Here is a 21,470-nt window from a genome sequence, read left to right on the forward strand (position 1 = left end):
ACAGGGCTGGTTTGTTTACCAGAGCATTTTTCCCACCTTTGCTCCTCTGGAACAACTAACGCCAAGCTCAAGGAGAAAAGCAGGAACAGCACAAAGAAAGATACAAGTCTTTCAACTCACGTGTGTGGCTTTGCTGTGTCTCTCAGCCACTGCAGGGAGTCATGCAGGTATAAAATCACCAGGCTGGGGCTGAAGCAGCTTGGCAGGGCCTGTGCTCAGCCCTCAGCTGCAGGCAGACAGCGGCTGGTGCCTGGGTCAGATGGCGAAGCCTATGACATGACAGAAGATACAGAAAAGCTGAATTGCATAAACCTGAGCAATTTAAGGTTTCAAAGACCACACCCTCCTGGTCATGTCTCCCGCAGGCAGATAAGCATGTGCAGGCTGCTCATACAATAGTGTAACTTGAAGCTTTTACTTTTCTTTCCGGGATATACCAAAGTTCATTTTCAGTCAGATTCTTCCTTGCGTTTCTTTTCATTCTTTTAACCTGACGATCAACATGGCTCAAAGTTAACAACTACAAGTGGACCATCCTAAAAATAGCTCCAAGACAGAAGATTCATGTTGGCTTTCCCCTTTGAAAAGGAAGACGGGGTCCACAAGTTCTAACCCAGAACTGATAGTTTGTAATCTGAAAATCTTCACCTTGTTCCTTTATACTTGCTGGTGAACACTTGAACCACATAAGAGCAATTTGTAAATCCCAAATTCAGCTGTCCGAAAATACAAGCTCTTTTAATTTTCTGAACATTGCAAAATTAAGACTGCATTAAACCCTCTTACCCAGTAAAGTTCAGTTTAAAAAGCACGCAAGAAGGGGATAAAATATTGTACTGTAGATAAGGTGTCATGCTGCTGCACTGTGATGCAACAGCTGAGAGTGAATGTTAATAGCAAAGAAAGGCAACAGCAAAAAATATCTTTTTTTAAAAAAATATTTTCAATAGACTAAAAGAAACCCTTCCAACTACATGAATCACTAATAAATGCAATTACTTCAGCCATCTTAAGCATTTGTTCCTAAGGAAGGAGGTGTTATTCAGGAAGGAAGACAGCTTTGGAGGTGGACTTGAATCAAGCAACTGCAGTAAATGCTGAAAACATGCAGGAGGAAATCCCCAGCCTTTGATGCAAACATCTACTGCTACCAGGTCTTGGCCTCCAATTTATTCTTATGCAAGTTTGTTTCCACCTGCAAACATTTTAAAAGCATGCTTGTTATTTGTGACTATAAAATCTCTTGTTAAATATTTATTTTAAGAAAACATCAAGGGACACATCAAGTTCTATTCTACCAGCAAGTGTGGCAGTCATACCCTTAGCTGGATGGATGTATTTGAATACAGTATTTCTATTTTGTATTTGTAGATATTTGTTTGAATGCAGTAGTATTTGCCTTTTCTGCCCTGACAGCATAGCACCTCAGCTCCAAGTTGCTCAAGAAAACCTGGGATGGGTTCCTGCCAAGCCAGTCTGCCAGTGCTCAGTGTACAGTTGTTCAAAACTCAGGCAGAGCTGTGCTGGATCTGGGGCACTGTGCAGCTGCTGCTCTTCCCCCAGGATGGGTGCAGGATGCAGAGACACAGCCCGCACGGGACCAGATGTCCATGGCATCACAAGGCCAGATATGCAAGCCTCATGCGTCAGTTGTCTGCAAAATTGAACTCTGCATATGAAATGTACTTTTAAAAACATGCTTAAGCTACAGAAGCTTAAACATTAGCAAATACATCCCCACCAAGCAAAGCCTGTGTTTAAATCCTTCCTCGCACGGGAGGCCTCTCTGAGGCTGCTTGCCCCAGATTAGGAAGCCCAGAGCCCTGTTGTCACAGGTGACCACATCAGACACTCAGTTACAGACTTAATTTCCATCCTAGCAACTGGCCAAGTTTGCCCTCCCTCCCTCTCCTGGGAGGCTTTTCTAAGTTTCCAGACTAAGGGCCAGCTCAAACTCATTTGTTCTCACGCTAATGTTACTGAATTGCTTAAATTGCCTTTCCTATCTCGTGATATGCTTTCCTGTTTTGCTTTCCACTCAAATTCTGTAAGTCTCTGCTCAGACAAAACTCTCTCTGCTCTCCTGCTCGCACAAACAGCCCTCTTGGGCACTCATTCCTGTCCAAATTCTTCACTTTGGAATGACATTTATACTTCTTTATACGTATCAGGCAAATTAATTTCCTAGAAGGTGAGTTATTTATTGGCTCTGAACCAAATTGCTGGTGAGCTCTCTAGTACCTGTTGATGGAATATCCTAGCTGAACCTGTGTTTTATCTGCTGGGAAAGAGCATAGAAGAACTTCCTTGAAACTACTGTGTACTGTATTATTTATCAGTTCTCTCCTTTGCCTACAGCAGATTTTCTTCACCAACATCACAAAAAAAGTGAGAGCATTTTCCTACTACAATTCATTAATTTGCACCAAAATGACAGGGTATCATAGATCTGACTGGTGCATTGACAGCTGCTTGATAAACTTCTAATCTTCTGGTATAGATTTATACACTGCAGGCAAAAAACCCTACATATTTAGCTGTTTAATTTTAAAATAAATCAATACATGTGTCTCAAGCTGTGCAAACACAGGTATAAGGACAGACATTTCAAGTTACAGATATTCTATATTTCACTACTGCTGAAATTATTTCCAGGAGGACATGTCATAAACTCTATTGTATTAGACTTACTCATTTATTTACTTCGACTAAATTATTTCAGCATACATTGAAAACATTGGCAGTACACACTGTGCAAGCTACATTAAAAGATTATGTCATATTAGGGGAAACTGTAGTAATCAATGTTAGTTGATAATCTTGTAATAGGTGCCATCTGTGTTGGGTTGAAAAGATCACTGTGTCCTGCAAACAGAGAGGCCTGTGCATCCTCCTGTGAAGCCCCGTGAAACTGGAGCAGAAGAGGCAAGGGGTCAGGTCAGCTCTTTGCCTGCCACTGACCACTCTCTCCCAGTCCCTGGTCCAGGCCAGGCAGCATACTACTTCCAAAAAAGGAAATAAAAGAGCTTTTTCCAGTGCATGTTACATTCCTGTGCACACAGCTCTGGCAGGGGCCTGAGCCATATTGTGTCTTTCAAGTACTCAACAGCACTAGAGATTCCTTGGGGATTTCTATGATGTACCCCCAAGGGTAAAATACACCCTTGTCCCCAGTGTGGGATGAGGACCAGGACAAAGGGGACAGGTAGAGCTGGCTGGCCCTCTGACTCAGTGGAGGAGCAGTGAGAAGGAATGATGCCAGGAAAGGAGCATCAAGACACAACTCAGAGTGGTGGGGACAGATGAGACAGGAGGAGTTTGGAGTCCCCCAGAGGAAACTGTCTCTCCTGACCTCCAAATGGCAGACCACATGCACACCTGGCACAAACATTCAATGTTCTCCCATGGGAGTACACCTCAGCTTGTAGAGGCATACAGAAGAATAGGAAAAAAACTCTAGGAGGGGAATAATCAGGTGTAGACACAACTCCAGCATGCAGGCCAGCATTTTCATATCAGTTCCCTCTGTTGTTTCCTCTGTGTGAAATGAGTGACCTGAATTGGATCACAAAACATAAAAGTATTGCCAAGCACTTGTACTATGGCCTCTGCTGACTACTGAGTGCCACTGACAGTCTGCTTGGAAATTAGATGGACTTTATAGTCATTAATCACCAATATTAAATTCTGTACAGTGTGACAGTTTAACTAAGATGCTGACTTCCAAAATTGACCCACTTGGTATAATTTACAGTTGGCAAAGCTCCTACAAAGTGTATGTTGCTCTGGGAAGTCATGTTTAATTTGTTATAAGCATCTACTGGATCTTCTGTATCCAGTATCGTTACATTTTCTAGATGGCTCCTGAGAAGGAGAACAAGAGCATAATGAGGAAATTAAAATCTCAAGATTATTTTAATCTCTTGACCTCAGTTAATGAACCAACAGTAGTACCAGACTACTATTTTTCTGAAACGGACTGCTTTCAGAGACTGAGAGAAAACAGGATTAAATATGGGCCTACTGGGAAAAGTCCCAAACCAGCAACTTGGACCATACCAGAAACAAAAATCATCCCACCAAAGAGCCTATAAGGCATTCCTCAGAATGGCCTTCACTTGGAAAGCCCACAGACCCAGCTGTAAGTTCTGTAAGTTCTCAAGGGAATCTTGGGGTCCTTCTACCTCTTCCAGAAAAAAATCTGTGAACACTTGAGCTTTACATACATAAGCAAAACAAACATTCAAGTGGCCAAATCACGCTGGCTGTAGGGAGAGGATAATATTACAGATAGGCAGGCACTATATGTTTTCCACTGGGAGAAATTCTTGAAGTTAAAAGATTATTCTGGTCTCTCAACACATTCATTAGTTAAATTGCAAAGCAAGCTCGTTACATAACCAACCCTAGGACAATTATATTTATCTCATCAAGGTTCACAGTACAGATGGATTGCTGACCAAGGTAACACGAGTACCTTCTGCAGGATGAAAGCTCTCTGATCTATTTGAAACATCAGTCCTGTGCCCTACCTGAAATTTCAGATTATTTGTGTCTTTTTGGAAGACTGCATTTATGCAGTTCCTCCCAGAGGCCTCTTCAGCATGAAGACAGGAACTGAGGAAAACTGAGATGGATTCTCTAGAAGTGGGCAAATCAAGGCACAGAAATTAAGTGATTTTCTTCTAATTACCAAAGAAGTCTCTGGCATAAAGAGCATCTCACTAATTCTCCCATACTTTGTTAGACACAGTAAAGGAAATGTTTTAAGGTGGAGAGAAATTTCTGTACTTAAAGCATGCATAAATACATAGTGTGCTCAGTTCACTCTTGAATTAATTTTTACATCCAGGTTTGTACCTGAAGAGTTCAATATTTGTTGAGAGATGGAGATCATCTTGTCTGGCTCCTTGCATGTCACAAGCTGCACATCCCCTGCTCTGTCCCTTTGTGGAACCCACAGCCTGGGTTTATTCCTATAATGAGTCTTTCTAGAAAGACATTCCACTCTGGTCTGAGGAACCAAAAGGTGGTGAGTCCACTGGTCTCTTTGGTATCTTATTCTGGGAATTAATTGTGCATACATGTAAAAACACACGGATAATTTATTGCTAATTTGATGACACTACCTAAGATTATTGTCATCAATTCATGTTATGCATTTCCTGGGAAGATGAAAGAGCTGGAATCTGTATCTGCTATCTCTTCATCTACTAACATCTGTATCTGGTACCTCTATTTGTACTAACATCCTCATCTATTTTTAATGTGGAACAAAAAGGCAGTGGTAGAGACCTCCCAATATAGCAGGTGTATTAGCTAGCCCTCCTGTAACATTTTCGTTATTCCCTGCATTCTCATCCAATTTAAAATCCTCTTTTAAAATGCTGCCCGTGATGGGATTGATGTTGCTCCAGGGGTCTCTCCATATGCACACATACAATAAACACAGACAAAATCAGACCTTTTCACATGTACCAAGGATCACACAGATACTTTGCCCTCTCACTGAGCTATGACTACATTCTAAGGCTGTCCATTAAGGTCTCCAAAGTCTTTCCAAAATCTCAATTTTTTTTTCTGAAGCTGTCTCCCCCATATAGTATATGTTCCCAGTTTCCAGGTTTATAATTTTACACTTGACCATGTTAAAGCAGACTTTTTTCAGTCTGAACTCCACTTTTGAGACAACTCAGATTCCCTTTTCTCTAGTGCCATGCATAATCAGTGAATAGTTCAGTATTTTTCCTGCAAGACTAAGAAGTACACATTGCCAGAAGAGTTCTGAGTCCTGATCTGGCTATGGAATCTCACTAAAAAGAATTATTCTTAGAGTGATTTTGCAACAACTCCTTTGATCCACCCTTAGCCACTTGACATGTTCTGAAACAACAATGTAAAATGCTACATTTTTATCAAATTATGGTAGGATATCAAACTGAAGACTTTCAGTTTTTATTAGGCCTATAGTTACTTGTTTAACCAGCTGGGTAATCTTACATTAAAGAAGCAAGCCAAGCTTACCTGACAAGACCTGAAGTCAATGAAAACATCATTGGTTGTCATGAACAACAGTTCTGTTCTTTATACTTGAATTCCCATATCAGCTTCTCTATTATTTTGCTGGAAGTGAGGTCAGGCTGACTGCCATGCTGTTATCAGAATTATCTTGTTTGTGCCGCTGGGGCACTGGCAAAAGAAATGAGTATGCTTTCAGTCTTCACAGATTGCTCCAATGTTCCCAAATTTATCAAAAGTTCTTATCAGTGGTCCAGAAAATTTCTCAGCCAATTTAAGAAAAAAAAAAAAAAAATAGGATGCATAGCTGCTCACAAAACAGGGGCTACTGCCTTAAAGCTGGTTCCTCAAAGTAGGAATTGTCTAACGTTCTTTTAGTTGCAGATGGGCTGGAAAAGAATTTATCCTCCTCACATGATATATGCAAACCATATTCTTTCTCACAAAATATAAACCAGAAATATTTTTGAACATTTCAGCCATCTATACATTTCTTATTAATAGTTTCAGTACCTACAATGCTTGCTTGGTCCACATCATTGCTACTTTTTTTCATCATGTAAATTTAAAACTCTTTATGAACGCAAAATCAGAGCAGATTTTGATTTAGGAGTTAATAATAATTTCCATATTTAATAACATATGTATATATATATATCTCTAAATAGATATTTATCTTCCTTTTATAGCCTATTTTTCCAGTTTACAGCTACAGGATTTATTTAAATATGTAACTACTGTGTGTGTGCATGCCCACACAAGTGTCTATAAATCTGTATACGTATGAGTCCCATATATAGATAAGTGTGGACAAATTCATGCCTGTTTAAACACATGTATACAGACGAATAAGTCCATTTCTACTGTCTGTCTTCTGTTGCCATACATGTTGCCTTAACAATGTTTTGCCCATTTAGTAAGCTCTTGAAAAACTTTTAGTATTGTTCATGCCTGCAGGCCTCTTCTTATTCAGTTTTATTAAGGGCAGTCCTTAGCTTTGGGAAATGGCCTTTTCAAATTAGCATGTGTGGATATTATGATTTGGGACTATATTCTCTTCAAGTATATTAAATGTAACCGGGTCATGATCAGTACTTCCTGAGACAACACCTGATTTCCAGTCTAGTGGATAAATTCACTTTTATCTATCAGGCTACCTAAAAGGAGAATTCTTCCACTCTAGATATAACAACTTTTTTTGCAGAACAATCATCCAGTATTTAAAGCTATTCTATTGATGTTTCACCAGTACCTAAATGAAATCTTCAGCAGGTGTGCCAAATAAAGTTCCCCATAATTACATAGTTGCCTCCCCACATGCAATAGTAGCTCAAGTTGTCTTCAGATTCATTTCAGTGACTTCTAATGTCACCTCTGCCCACCTCTGCTCACTGCTGAGTCATGATAATCAGCATATTTATTGTGCTGCGTTTCCTAAGATCCTGCACTTCCCTGTTCTAAGGCAGATATATGTCACCAGGTCATAGAAACAGTCATTCCCCTCACACAATTTCTTTTGTCACCCTTGGTCTGTTGAAACAACTTATACAATATTCTAACATATTGAGCCCTCTAGCACTGTAACCTGAGGAGACGATGAAGTTGAATTTATCTTGATAATTAATAAATTCTAGTTGCTCTTACTTATTACCCATATTCCCAGCTTCAGCATATAAGCATTTCCAAATGTATTTCTCTTTGGATCCTCTACCATGCTGATTTAATTTGTTCCTGACAAGGAAAATTTGAACCACATTTACTTTCTTAACCTCCTTCTGCATGCAGTTGCTTTATATACAGTTGTGGCAGTTCCCAAGAGCCAGGATATTTTGTCCCAGCCACACCTATTCAATCTCTCCATCTTTTAGTACTGTATATATTACAAGCCAGTACAGGGTTTAGCTCCATGGTATGTAGTCAGTCCAAAACCAACATGGATATTTTGTGCTGACCTGTGGAATGCTGACACGGGCTGGCTGGAATACAATCTCTGCAGCACTATTTAAAAATGGCACTCAGCATCATTCTTTCTATGTCAGAGTCATGTTTTTGCAGGTGGCCTTGCAAAATAATTCAGCAAGTAAAAGTTTTAATATCAGTATAAGTACTCCATGTAGGCCACACAGGCACAACTTATCAAGGAACTGCAGTCTTCTGCAATACTTGCAACACCTTGCAGCCAAAAGGCTCAGTGCTGGCTTGAGCCAGTCATGGAAACTCTCTGAAGAGACCCAGATGTGCTCCGCACAGGAGAAAAAAATGCCTTAATAGCTGCACATGTCTCACAGTTACCCACTTATAACTGTCTTTTTTTCCACACAGCACAAACTAGAACATTCTGCAGAAAGCCTTCTGGGAACAGGCAGGGGCCCATGGAGCCCTCGGATCTGCCTGGTTACTGTGCTGGTACCTGCCTTCTCATAAGAGGACAACACTCAGCACTGAACCCTGGATTGTCCCTGGAAGGGTTTAAAGCCTGTGAAATCTAGCTAAGAAAAACAGGGCATGCTTTGCAAAGTGTGTCACTTCCATCAATGTAATGAGAACTTGCAAAGACATAAATTTGAGTCAGGATGCTATGGACACTGTGGGCACTCTTCTCTTACCTCAAAGACGTAAGGGATCTTCTTTGTGTGTGGAAGAATTGTATCTTTTATTGGACTAATTCGTACAACTGGAGTGATGGTGTACCTTCAGGAATGCAAGTGTTCCTTTGGTCACACACACTTCAAGTTCTAGTACATCCACACAGCAAACCATGAAAGGTTTCTGCTGGGAAAGAGCACACAGAAAGGGGCCATCTCAAAGGCAGTGAGAATTTTTCAACCCACTGTTTCCTGAGCAGCCCAGCATGTTCAATCTAAACACATTGCTGCCTGGAGACTGAGGCACTGTGTGCTGATCCAGCAAGCTCAGCAAACAGGGAATAGTGCACATCTTGCAGATAACCTCTCTTTCACTGAGTTAAGCATCAATCTAAGCACACTCCTCTCACATGCTAACTGCTAAATTGCTAATTTATTTACTGAAAGGAGAGTGCAATGCATATAGTATAGATTACACCAGAAACAAACATTGTAAGGAACATGGCCACACAGGACACACAGGCCAATGAAGAGTATAACATGTTATACATATACAGAGAACTTTGTTAGCAATGCCTGTTTCAAACTGAGATGGTGATACCTGAAGGTCTTTAGCTCAGAAAAGTAACCTAAAACTCAAATGAGCAAGTGCTACTCTGTCCTTAGCTGTTCTATTTACAAAGCCAAAGGCCTGAAAATAGTGGATAGAGGTTGTGTTGTTGACCTCTCCCATGTAGAGCAAGCCCTCCCTCCTTTCATGAGTTTCTGCCCTCCCACAACACAGAAATTGCATTTTAAGCAGCTCATGTAACTGTGCTTCTGTACCTGTCAGTCTCCAAGAACCCACAATGACTTTTGGATTTGAGGAACAATTTCAACCAGATGACAGAGGCTTTCAACAGCAATTAAACAAGTTTGGTGAAAGCAGGTAAGCTTTCACATGGCGATGAAAGACTGATAGCATTACACCAGGAGAAAACTCTCTCTGAGAATGTCTTATTAAAATGCAGAGCTCTTGCTCCTGTCATGATAAACTGGTCTTAAATATCCAAAAAGCAGGAAAATCTTCCCCTGAAGCTCACAGCAGTCATGAATCTAAAGTAAGGTTCCTTGACTTTGGTGGTCATGGATCTGTTTGTTTAACTACAGTTGTTTTCTACACTGTAGTAAAGGATTAGTTTAACTATTGTTGTGTTCTACACTGTGTATTCAGATGCTGTGTATTTTCAAAAACCATGACAAATGAATATGTAACTGTATAACACATTATATATAATGCATACGTATATAAAATTCAACAGAAGATTGAATGACATTTAAGCAGTTCATAAAGGAAATAGTAGTACTAGTAGGAGTAGTATTGAATTTGTTTGTGGTCTACAATGTGAATGCTTACCTGCTTTCACCAAACTTGTTTAATTGCTGTTGAAAGCAAAGTTGCCACTTTAGAAGTGGCAACTCCAACAAAACTATTTGAAAAACATTCAAAAGTCCATTTAGCTGACTTATTAGCTCAGGTCAGAGCATGGTGATAATAACACCAAGGTTGTGGGTTAGACACTTGTTTGGGCCATTCACTTAAGGGTTGGACTTGATAATCCTTATGGGTCCCTTTCAACTTAGAATAGTCTGTGATTCTAGAAATCTGTTCTTGGTTCATTGTCATAGTGCACTTCCCCTTTCAGTGTATTCTGGGCTGCAGCAAAACCACAGAAAGCTCTTCAAAAAAAATACAGAAAATAAGAATTATTTCCTAACTCATTACAAAACTATAAACTCCGCTTTCAGTGTCTGGTGATGTTTTGAATATTTTGTGTGTCTTTTTCTAGCTTAATTATTTCTGAAGAATATCTATTGAGTGTGTTTAACTTCTGAAAATGTGAAAATTAAGGTCTAACCCAGGCATACAAAGCAGAAGTTTTTGAAAAAGCACTTCTACCACAGCTCATCTATTGGAATCTCAGTTGATAATGTTAACATAACATTTGCTGTTGCAGTTTTAGGCCTCTGAAGACTACATAAGCTGAAATATTCCAGATATGGGACAACAAAGGCATCAAAATATTCCTATGTATGATATGATTGCAGGAGCTGAACCCAAATCTCCACACGTACAATGATGACATACCTGTGATTCCTATTACTGACCTCTCCTGCTGCGTTGTTAGGGAACTGATGCTGACACTTTACATTGTGTGAGATACCACTAAGGGTAAATGAAGGCCATTACTATTATCTTTCAAAGGCTTCAGACTGGAGCAGTTGTTCAGAGCATCCCTGGTGCTGACAGAACAAGTCTACATTCATGCCCTGAGGACAAAATCGCCATTCGTATTTAGATTTGCACCACATTCACCAAGTTCCTTGGAAGATCTGTTCACTTTGTATGTGGGGAAATGGATCAGAAAATACTGACAATTTTCAAAATGCTTGCTTTGAATTTAAATGTCTCCTTCTTGTACTGACTAACAGTGAGCTACTGTTGGTACACACTAAGTCCCTCACACTGCACGTAAAGTAAGTTGACTTGACGAGTGTGTAGAGACTGCAAACTCCCTTGCCTACCCCTCCCTTCCCAAAACACCAGCAATGGACCATTATCTTTGATTTTGACATCTGAAGAGAGAATGCAAATGCCAGGAAGGAAGTTTTCAGACTCTGTAAAAAATACTCTCTAAAAGACCTTCCAAAGGGACTATTACAACAGGATACAGTAAAGAAAACAGGAGAAGAATTTGAGGGGGAGATGCTCACACTATAAATGAAAAATACTTCTGAGAATAAACACAAACAAAAGCACATCCAAACTCACCTCTGCTAAAGAGACAATTACTGAATTTTCTGCTGAAAATAGACTCGGTACGTTAGTCAAATATTGGAATATGTCTAATTTATACCTTCCAGACTGTGCAAGGAAGATGAAAGTACACTCAGAATTGATGTTGGGGCTGCCCCCCCTGGACCACCAAGGCAGAAGGTGAAATCCAGAGGTTACAAGCTGAGTACTAGGATGCAAATTAACTGAAAATTTTCCTTTATAGCACCAGGGTATCTCCTCAAGAATCAGGAAAAAATTATCTCTAAGATCACTGAACTGAAGATTAGGAAGCCCCAGCCTTTCTGAGCATCTTGGTAGTAGATGGTCACTATAAAAATTGCCATTACTTATTAGGTTTTGGGGACAATTACTGGAGTAGGGCTATCTATACTCTACACTACGACAACATGCAATATAATAGCATTACCCTAATTGCAGCCCTTCTTCTCTGCCAGTTTCTCCTACTAAAAACTCTCAGAGTAGACTGTTCTGTGCAAACCACACAGACAGTCTGCACATCAAAGACTTTGTAAGCTAAGCAGCTGAGATCAGGAGACTAGATCTGCACAAGAAATTCCAGAACAGCTCAACATTACATGGATCTGTACAGGACTTTGTGCACAACATGAAAGACATTCTTAAAAGATGGACTTTCAAAAAAGATAAAGGATGGTGACTTACTGAAAAAAGCTTAAAAGTTCTGAACAGTTGTGAAGTGTGGCTGACTTTCAAAAAAATTCCTGAGCAGCTGAGAAGCTGTCTTAGGAAAGAACAGGACAGAGCACAACAAGGCAGCAGCACTGACTTGGTTTATGGTTTCTCCTGTGTTATCAAGCAGCAGGTTTTTGTCAGAATGCTTTCCAAGCCTAAGGACTTTATGAAACAGCCCGAGCAGACTCTTAGTGGTCTACATGAGAACATGCAATTTCATTATAAAATAAAATTTGCTGGTTTGAACTGAAATTGCAATGAATGATCATGGAGGAGTAAGTGAAAGGAAAAGTATTAAACTTACAGCTGAAGTGATGCTGCAGTCTGAAAAGAAAAATGTACACCATCCTTTGCTGCTGTTTTCATAAACTAGGGGGTGTTGCACTGATCTATAGGTGCTGAGAACAGGGACCAGAGCTTGAGTGACCCTCACACACTGAATGAGTGACAGCACTGCTCCATAACCCAATCAGTCAAAAGTTATCTTGGAAATAAAAAAGGTGTCATGGCAAGGGGAAACAGTATAGAGAAGAACAATTCTTGCAAGAGGAAATTTTCTGCGTGTCTGCAGAAAAATTAAGAAAGTAGAAAATGTTCAGAATCATGACTTTAAATTCATCTTCTTCCTAATTAAGAATTTATCCTTTTAAATTTCTTAGGGAAACAAAGTTGAGGCAATCCCACCTTTGTCTGTCTGTGTCTGTCTGCGCATCCTCCCTCTATTCTTCAGAGTCCAGTGGCCTTTTCCAATACTTTAACTTTGAGCAAGGATAGTGATTTCAAACATATTATGTGCCCATAGATGTAAAGAATGTAATGTAGAGTAATAGAGGAAAGAGACCTCACTAAGCATTCATATGGAGAGAAAGACTGAAGCATAAGTACACTGAGAAATCAACAAAAGGCTTGAAATTCCTGAATGACTCATGGGAAATGCTTAAATTAAAGTCACACCTTTCTAAACATCAGGACATACAGCTACCAAATACAAAACCATAAGATACTAGGCTTCACAGGCTCATCTGCTCACCCAGCAACTTCACTTCAGCAAGCAAACCCATTACTACAATTGGAAAATACCTGTATTTCGTCGGATGGACAGCGCAGCAAGCAGGCTCTTGGTGAATAATCTAGGCGTGAAAAATGTCAAGGAAGCCGTTTCCAATTAGCAGTCCTCACCAGAAGACAGTTTCCCCTCTACCCCCCTCCAGGGCAGCATTTTCAGGAGCCCATGGGAAGGGGCCCTCGGTGGCTGGGGGCACACAGGGCTGGGGCTGCTGTGCGGGGGGGCTCCCTTGCTCCAGGGGAAGCGCAGTCGCGAACCCAAGAACAACAAAACAGCATTACACTTAATCCACTGCCATCTGGCTTCATTTTGACAATCCACAAAATCAGACACAACATTCTTCCACAAAATCCCTGAAAAACAGCACAGAACTAGTGTCAAACCCAGTGTCCCCTCCCCCCTGGCCTCTCTGAGGGCTTGAAAGAGAGGTTTCTCATAAAATGAAGAGCGATTTCCCCAAGTGACATTTCTGCAGGAACATTCAAGCCCCAGATGTTTCCACTGTGGAAGAAGAGTTTGTATAATGCAGCGCTGCTTGTCATATTTATGGAGGTAGGGAGGGGGAAGGGGGTGAGAAACAGAAAACAGGAGAGGCTGCAAGCAGTGGTGTTGATCCATAGGAGATGAACTGCCTGAGGCTATCAGCTCTGTGTGTTTGCTCAGCTCTTGACCTGACCAAGGGAGAACAAGGACCATCCATCTTCCGCGGCAGAAACCAAGCAGCTGTTCCCGAAAGGACAAGGCAAACCATGCAGCCTTTAAGCCAGATGGGAACACAGTATCCCTGCAACACAGCAAGACAAATCTCATTATTCTTATTCTTGTTATTTCAAAAATGTGTTGCAGGAAGCCTTGATTTGCAACATTTGCGTTGTTACTGAGGCATTAAGGTAGTCTGCATGGCCTGCTAACTGAGCTCAAATATCACCTCATAGCTGACAGCTTTCAAAACTTCTTAATGGAGGTGTTTCTTTCCACAACAGAAGGCAGAAACACAAACAAAAACATTGAAATAAGGCCTGTCTCATGCTGAATTGTGTTCCCAAATACTGAATTGTGTTGACAAACACTGACTATCCACAGAAAACCAGTTGCTAAGAACTGAACCATGTTTTTATTGACACCTCATGACTTAGGGTTGCAACTCAGCTGTTGGGCTTCTCATGCCCTTTCAGACAATCAAATGCTGAGGATGCCTGGCCTCCATCATGACATAGACCCTCTATTTCCTGTGACATTGCTACCAACTCTGTGTGGATATCTCCGATATTCTGGGGTCTCTCATCTAACACCAGATGCCTAAATTCAGGCATCTGCATGAAATTTCAAGAGTTACCTTATAAAGGCTATATCTTCCCTTTCAGCATCCTCCTGTAATCCATGTTGCAATACATCTGCTTGCATTTTCTGGTACCTGTGATAGGAGAAAGTGTGTATGCCTTCTCAGTTGCCAAAATTAGTGGACTAGCAAGCAAAGCATCCTATCACTAAAACAGTTAATTTGCTAATGATACTTTGCTCAGTTCCCATATAAAAGCTGTCAGGACAGAAGAGAAGGCAGACTCCATTTGCACATCTGTCTTAGGGCTGAACACCACAGGAATGTCCCCAGGCATGGCCTGTGCTCTGTTTCTTAGCATGACTGAGCATCCTGTCTTTCAGAAAGCACATTACTGACAGCAGCATTAATGTTAACAGGCACATCTCTGTGGAGTGCTCCATGTGCACATGCATTAATCAGGCATCTTTCTTAATGTCCAAGATTAACGTGCCAGGAAACAGCCTTGTCTGGCCTTCACACAGGGATTAGGAGATTTGAGGGTAAATGGAAAGAGTAAGTTCCCTGAGCAACAGCAGCATCACCTGCACATAAGGGACATGTAATGTCATAAAGTTTATCCTATTGAAACTCCCAAATGTTTCTAGTTGTAGCATACAAAAACCCACATTCATATCACAGCCTGAGAGGAGGAAATGGCACACTTGTGCTAAATACTGGGGGATTGTCTTTACAGCACAGATAGTATCTGCATGAGCTTCAGCATCGTAGATAGAAAAGCTATGTGATCACATACCAGCAGCTCAAGCAAGTACACACCTGGAAGGAGGGGAAGGGAGAACATAATCTCCTGTAAAACCAGAATTATAAGAAATACAAAAGAAATTCTGATGAGGGCAGAAACAACAAGCAAATAAGTTATTTTTATCCCTAATATGAAAAAAAAAAAAAAAATTAGCAAGAAAACTTGCTTATGATCCAGACTAAAAGAACTGAGAAACCTCCACTACGATGAATAATGCTAATAATGATTTCCGATGTTAACCAATTTTTAGAATGGTTAGGGAAATAGTGTGACTAGTAAGAGGTTTCATGCTGAAATTACTAGCTGCTGAGATATGGCTGTTTACTCATAGCTATACATTTAGCTATACTTATAGCTCATAGCTTTTCATATAGCTATATAGTATGTGGAACAGTTTATTTTGCAGGTTCAGTTTGTGGGTTTGATAATTTCAAGCTGTAGGCTTCTGCCACTTCTCACAATGTTCACCCTCCAACTATGCTACAGCAGCACAACAGATGGAAAGTTACAAGTGCAGCTTCACTTCACAGCCAGCAAAATTCTAAAAGGACAGTGGAAATTTATTTGCAGGTTTTTATTGATAGCAGCAGACTCCAGGTTGGAGTTCCTTTTTGCACAGATGTCCCTGGTACCTCCCTCTCTCTCTGTCCTTTAAGTCCTTCCTGTACACCATGACTAAGCAGTCACTCAGCCTCAGAGGTAGGCTGAGTTCCTGATGGCATTACAATGGTTTTTCTCAGGGACTGAGAATAAACATATATAAGGTCAGGAGGTTGCTGGATTTTTAAAGGGTATTTCTGGGGGGTTTTTTTGTTTGTTTGTTTGAAAGAATAAACCTCATTTTGTTTTGCTTTCATACAGGGTCTGTTCAAATCTTCATAGTGATCACAAGAGGATTTGACTTGGCTCTTTGTCAAAGCTATGTTCTCTGTAAAATCAAGTGAGAGATCTGCTTGTCAAATGTTTACAAGGCCTTATTCTACATGAAAGTAGAAAGGTTCTGCACCACCCATTCCAAAGAAGTCCCTTTTCTACTCCAGGAGGTTTTGAGAACTTAAAAAAAAAAAGGTTTACATCCTCTTATGCTCATATAGCAACACCTGGGGCAGCAGCTACCTGTTCAACATCACTGTTAAAATGAAAACAACAGAAATCTGACAATCTTTCATATGTCTGCAGTGGGAAGGAACTGTTTTCTCTATGCATTTTTGAGCATCTTAACTGTATCTGTTTGGGAAATTAAGGCTGAATACTACAACAATTCAATAACTTTTTAAAATAGAGAAAAATGCATGTCTCTGAAGCATGCCCTTCTATATTCAGGTCACCATTATATTATTAATTTACACCTTTCCTTCATCTTATTAGACATGAGTTTCCCTGTGCCACTGGTATTATCACGAGCCTACCAGTGGTTTGTCAGCAGGGGTTGGAATATCAGTCTGGAGTTACTAAACTTACATATTCAGAACCAGGTACTTTGAGTACATCCTGCTTCCTGTTCATCCTGCTGTTCTCTGCCTTCTCATTTACTGAACTAGAGCTTCTCCAGGCAATTGGAACCAATAATTATTTCAGTTGATGCTAATTGATACCTGTCAGGGGTCTGCAGCATTAATCATGCCCAAATCTATGTAATTTCAAAATTCTCTCACTAACAATTTTGTACCCTAACTTCATTCCTTTACTGGGGTACTGTCAGAATACTAAGTTGAAAGAGGGGCTTCGTTTTAAAGATATTGCTTTTGTTTAAGTATTATCATTCCTTGTATTGCAAATTGGCAACATTCATGGAAATCTTTGCTGACAGAGGGTATCCTATAGCAATTAAGGTGTCTCACAAAGCTGCATAAAACATTTGAGGAAAATGGAGTTAAAATTGTGAAGGACTGAAATAGTCATCTCTTGTCATTTGCTACACAGGATATATGCTATTTTAATTTGTTTCAATGCCTGTAATCTTTCTATCTACAGCAGTTTAAAGATTTGTTCTGTTTTAAAATAGAAAGGTAAAGCTTTTTGTCACACTTCATTTACTGGCCAGCTGGAACTGCACTGCCTGTTCCTGATCATTTATGAGAGTTCAGAGCTGAGTGTTGTGGGCAGCACCCCAGTTTAGCTTCTCTAGGGAAAAAAAATTGACAAGAAACAAGGGAAAAACTGACTATAAAGGTCTTCCTTAAAAGGCAAGAGAGGTCTTATGAATGAGAATTGCACTCCTTAACTTCATCTAACAAATAACATTCTCAAGGCCAAAATCACTCATTCAGAAAGGATCTCAGAGACCAACCAAAATATGCTGCATGGTCTCACAATGTCTGTTGTTGCAGACTCAAAACATGTGCCAAAATATTAGAATGCAATTGTAGGTCACAGCACAACAATTGTGGAAAAGGAAAGTGCGTAACAGCAGAAAATAAATCATAGTTAATTGAAACATCATTTTAGACACTATTGTGGCTCTCATATTAAAACACCCCCACAAAATTATTGTTGATCTTTATCAATGGAAAGGTTGTTGTTTTTTTTTTTTTTCATTTTAAAAGGGTACACTTTCACAGTGCTTTACACTGTTCAGTGTTATTTTATCATCTGTTTGTCTCATCTTCATTCCACCACTCTCTTTCAGTCATTTCACAGAGTGCTAGTTCAATACCAATAGGAGGTGAATTGAGTGGATATTAAATGTTTCTGTCAGATTGGCAGTAGCATTGCCAAAATCCTGTTCAAAACAGTCCCTTTCAACCCCCTCCAGGTTTCTAACCCAAAGCCTTAGCAGTAAATGGCTGCTTTTTGGCTCATTTGCCAGTCATAATAATATCTTAGCAGACACTCTTATCTGGATAGCAATTTCTATAACCAACTTTCTGCTTTAGGGTTTTTTTTACCCCTCTCTGTCAGGTCATGGGAAGACTCATTCTATTTTGATGTATGTAACAACCTGTTTTAAATAAGAGACGATTCTCCTCGGTTCTTTTCCAGCCTCTATTGCAGTTAGCATGGCTGCAGTTGACAAAAGAGGTTTCACACTCTGGACTTGGTCCTGGAGCTGCTCAAACAGGACTGCTGGCCTATGTTACTTCAACAGAGAATATACCTTCCCATGGGAGAGGCTCAGCAGTAACCCTGTCATCCTTTCTCTCTTCCAGATGGTTGAACTTCAGCTGTGCCTTGGTTGAACCAGGGCCAGAGGCTCTGCTCCCTGCTGCTCTCTGCATGTTGAGAGGGAGAACTATCTCCACCATAGCAAATTACGTTCATGAAAATGTAGGTACATGGGCAACCATTGATGAAATATTGCTGACTGTGAAACCCATGGCACCTCAAATTGTTCTAGATGAGGTATCAAAAAGGAAAAAATATACAAAACTGAAACCTTCCAATAAAAAAAGCTTTTATAAAAGAGCGTGGAGTTGCTTTACATTAGCCTTGTAGAGAGAGGAAGGATAGGATTTGCCACAGTGCTCTCCCATCTGCTCTGCAGCTTTGGTGAGCTGGAGCACTGGTGCTCAGGCAGTGATGTCTGCCAGTATCCTTTGTATCTACGAGAGCTGCCTGGGCTGCAGTGAGTGAGGGGCATGGACAGACCTCCAAATTACCCTTGCTCTCTATGGAAGTACACTCATGCAGAATAAGAAACACAGAGGTGACTAAAATTTCCTTCATATGACAGGGAAAATACAGTTGATGAAACATCTGTGTTGCTGCCATTCTTCAGAGAAGAAAGTCTATAAAGTGACAGTCTTCTCCTCTAAGAGGTGTCTGATGTGCTTCAAACCCAGTGTTTTAATTTACCTGTTCACTGCTGTCATGAAACATAGCTAAAATCCTCTTCAGAATACATGCTGAAGATAATAATTTAAAACCAAGTTACTACACATCCAGAAGGAAAAGGAAAGTACTTGCAGAACATGTTCCACAAGCTCATAAAAAATATAGTTTTTAGCAAAGATAAAGTAAGAGTTAAAGTGTGACAGTTACAACAAGAAAGAAAACACAGCACCTGCTCAGATCTGGAAAACAAGAAAAGAAGGTGTAAGAGTAGAGAGAAAATTAAGAACATTTCTTTCATATTTTTGCAGAAAAATCCTAAAATATCTGCTACTTGAAAAGTCTGCAATTTAATAAAAGACTAGGAAGTCTCCTGAAAGCAGCTGAATGCATCTACTGTACTCCTGCAAGGTGGTGTAGAGCAGCCTCCTTTATAAGCCCCCAGCACACAGAGCTGGGGAGGAGAGCCTAAATGAGTTACAGCTGTATCTTACTAATTGAATTTCAATTATTGAAAGGGAAGGCTTGACTTTGACCTATGCGTGAAAAACATCAGCTTCCCAGGATATTTTCCCCATTGGATGTTGTGGTTTGGGGTTTGTTTTTTGGGTTTTTTTTTCAAAAATCCATATTCTAAGTCTCTAATGAAAAATGGAGATTTGATACCCTGATGGTAGCATAATCATTTCAGTTTGCCTGGATCTGTTAGGGTCCACAAATATTATTAGGGAAAGAGAGGACAAGATCTCTGTAAAGACACAAAAAAGGCAGCAGAGTCTTGGCAGAGGCAGGGATACTTCATGAGTTAAATCAGTTGGAAGTTTCAGGCCAAACAGCCCAACCTCACTCCTCGAAAGGGACCTGCATTTCAGCTCCATGTCCGAACCGCCAGCTGCATCACACACAGAGGCATGCTGTGAGACCAGCGGTGGGACACAGCCTATGCACCTCTGCTTCCAACGCACTCCCAAGTCAGCCAAGCAGCGGTAGGGACCAGATGTGCAAAACCTGCAGGTGGGCTGTGTCTTGCACAGACCAAATGAAGGCCAGCAAGGCAGTGGAGAAAATGGTTTACATGAGAAAATCATCAGCGCTTGTTTCCAGTGCTCTGTCCATACTTCTCTCCAATGAGGGTGATAGAGTTTAGATATCTCTTTCCCTGGCTGGGGGCTACTGTGCTATAATTTCCCTATCCCAAGGTGGCATTGCTTGGCTTTACTTACAGCATAATCTCTGAACAACCACCACACCTAGGAGAGTCTTAATCCACTTGCAATAAAAGCTCCCAGGTTCTTTGGTGTCTTTGGCACCTCTACAAATCAGCTAATAAAAGCATTGGCAAACAGCAGCTGGCAAGTTTAGGAGGGAACATTGGCTATAGTTTTCAGAAATGGAATGACTTTTCCTTCTTACTGCATTTCCTGTGAGATTCTGCACTTTAACCAGCCACTAAATCTCAGTGTAATTACATCATTAATTTTCTCTCCCTACCATGACAAAACTTAGCCTAAACTGGCTTAGATACCATAACCCAAATTCATTCCGCAGTGCCCAAGTTAGCTCAAATGCTATTTGGGATAAAAAAATCCATGTGCAATAGTGAAAACTGTGATAGGGTGTTACAGATTTTCCTGTAAGACGGAGTTTATTCAGACAGCCAAGATGTGAAGCTCATGCTGGGGGTGGACACAACAACAAACTAGAGAAAACATCTTAAGGACTTTAGAGGGAAATGACTGTCCTCTAAAAACCCCAAGAAATCTGGAGTTGAGGTCAATTTGCAAAGCTATACGCATTTTGAATCACAAGATCAACTTGCTCCACATGAAGGATAGTAAATATCATAAAAACTCTTTTTACCAAGTTGAATCAAAGCAGGTGGTGCAACTGATCTGAAATTTGAGTGTAGGTGCTGGTGTCACTCACATTCCTCTCCCACAGCTGCACAGTGGGCAACTGGAATCTATAGTTTACAACTAGCAGACTGCAGACATGTTCTCTCAATATGTTAACTCTTGTCTTGATTTGTGTTGTTTATTCCTAACATCACAAGTCCTTTACTAGGCTTTGTTGTGGACAAGGTTATCTATATGGCAAAACTTCCCATATGGAATGGTTTAATGGCTCTGGGATATCAATGCAATTGCTGTGGTTTGCAACAACTAGGGCTTGGTTAGCAATGGAGCCAGTTACCATGGGAGTTTCTACAATTGTTTTACGCAGGTCTCCTGTCACCACTTGGTGGTAAAGCAGACGAGATGTCTTCAGGGATTAAGAGAGAGGCTAGAAGAGACATGTTGGCCAAAAGACAGAAGGAACCAAAGAAAGCAGAAGGTCAACGCATAATGTTCATGGCTGCATCAGCAGTTCAATTTGTTACCAGTCCTGTAAGTGCCACTTAGCCACAGATCTTATTG

At 40.5% G+C, this 21,470-nt stretch overlaps 1 protein-coding gene across 2 annotated transcripts in view; it reads right to left on the reverse strand.

Moving 5' to 3' along the window:
- Positions 1–21,470, reverse strand: part of LNX1 (ligand of numb-protein X 1) — a 121,225-nt gene that overhangs the window by 79,298 nt on the left and 20,457 nt on the right. For both annotated transcript variants that reach the window (XM_002193037.5, XM_030271079.4), the window contains exon 2: positions 121–269. The gene's annotated coding sequence lies outside the window, so the exon portion shown is untranslated. The remainder of the gene's footprint in view (positions 1–120; positions 270–21,470) is intronic.

Source organism: Taeniopygia guttata, chromosome 4 (genome assembly GCF_048771995.1).
Source record: "Taeniopygia guttata chromosome 4, bTaeGut7.mat, whole genome shotgun sequence".
NCBI classification, from domain to species: domain Eukaryota; kingdom Metazoa; phylum Chordata; class Aves; order Passeriformes; family Estrildidae; genus Taeniopygia; species Taeniopygia guttata.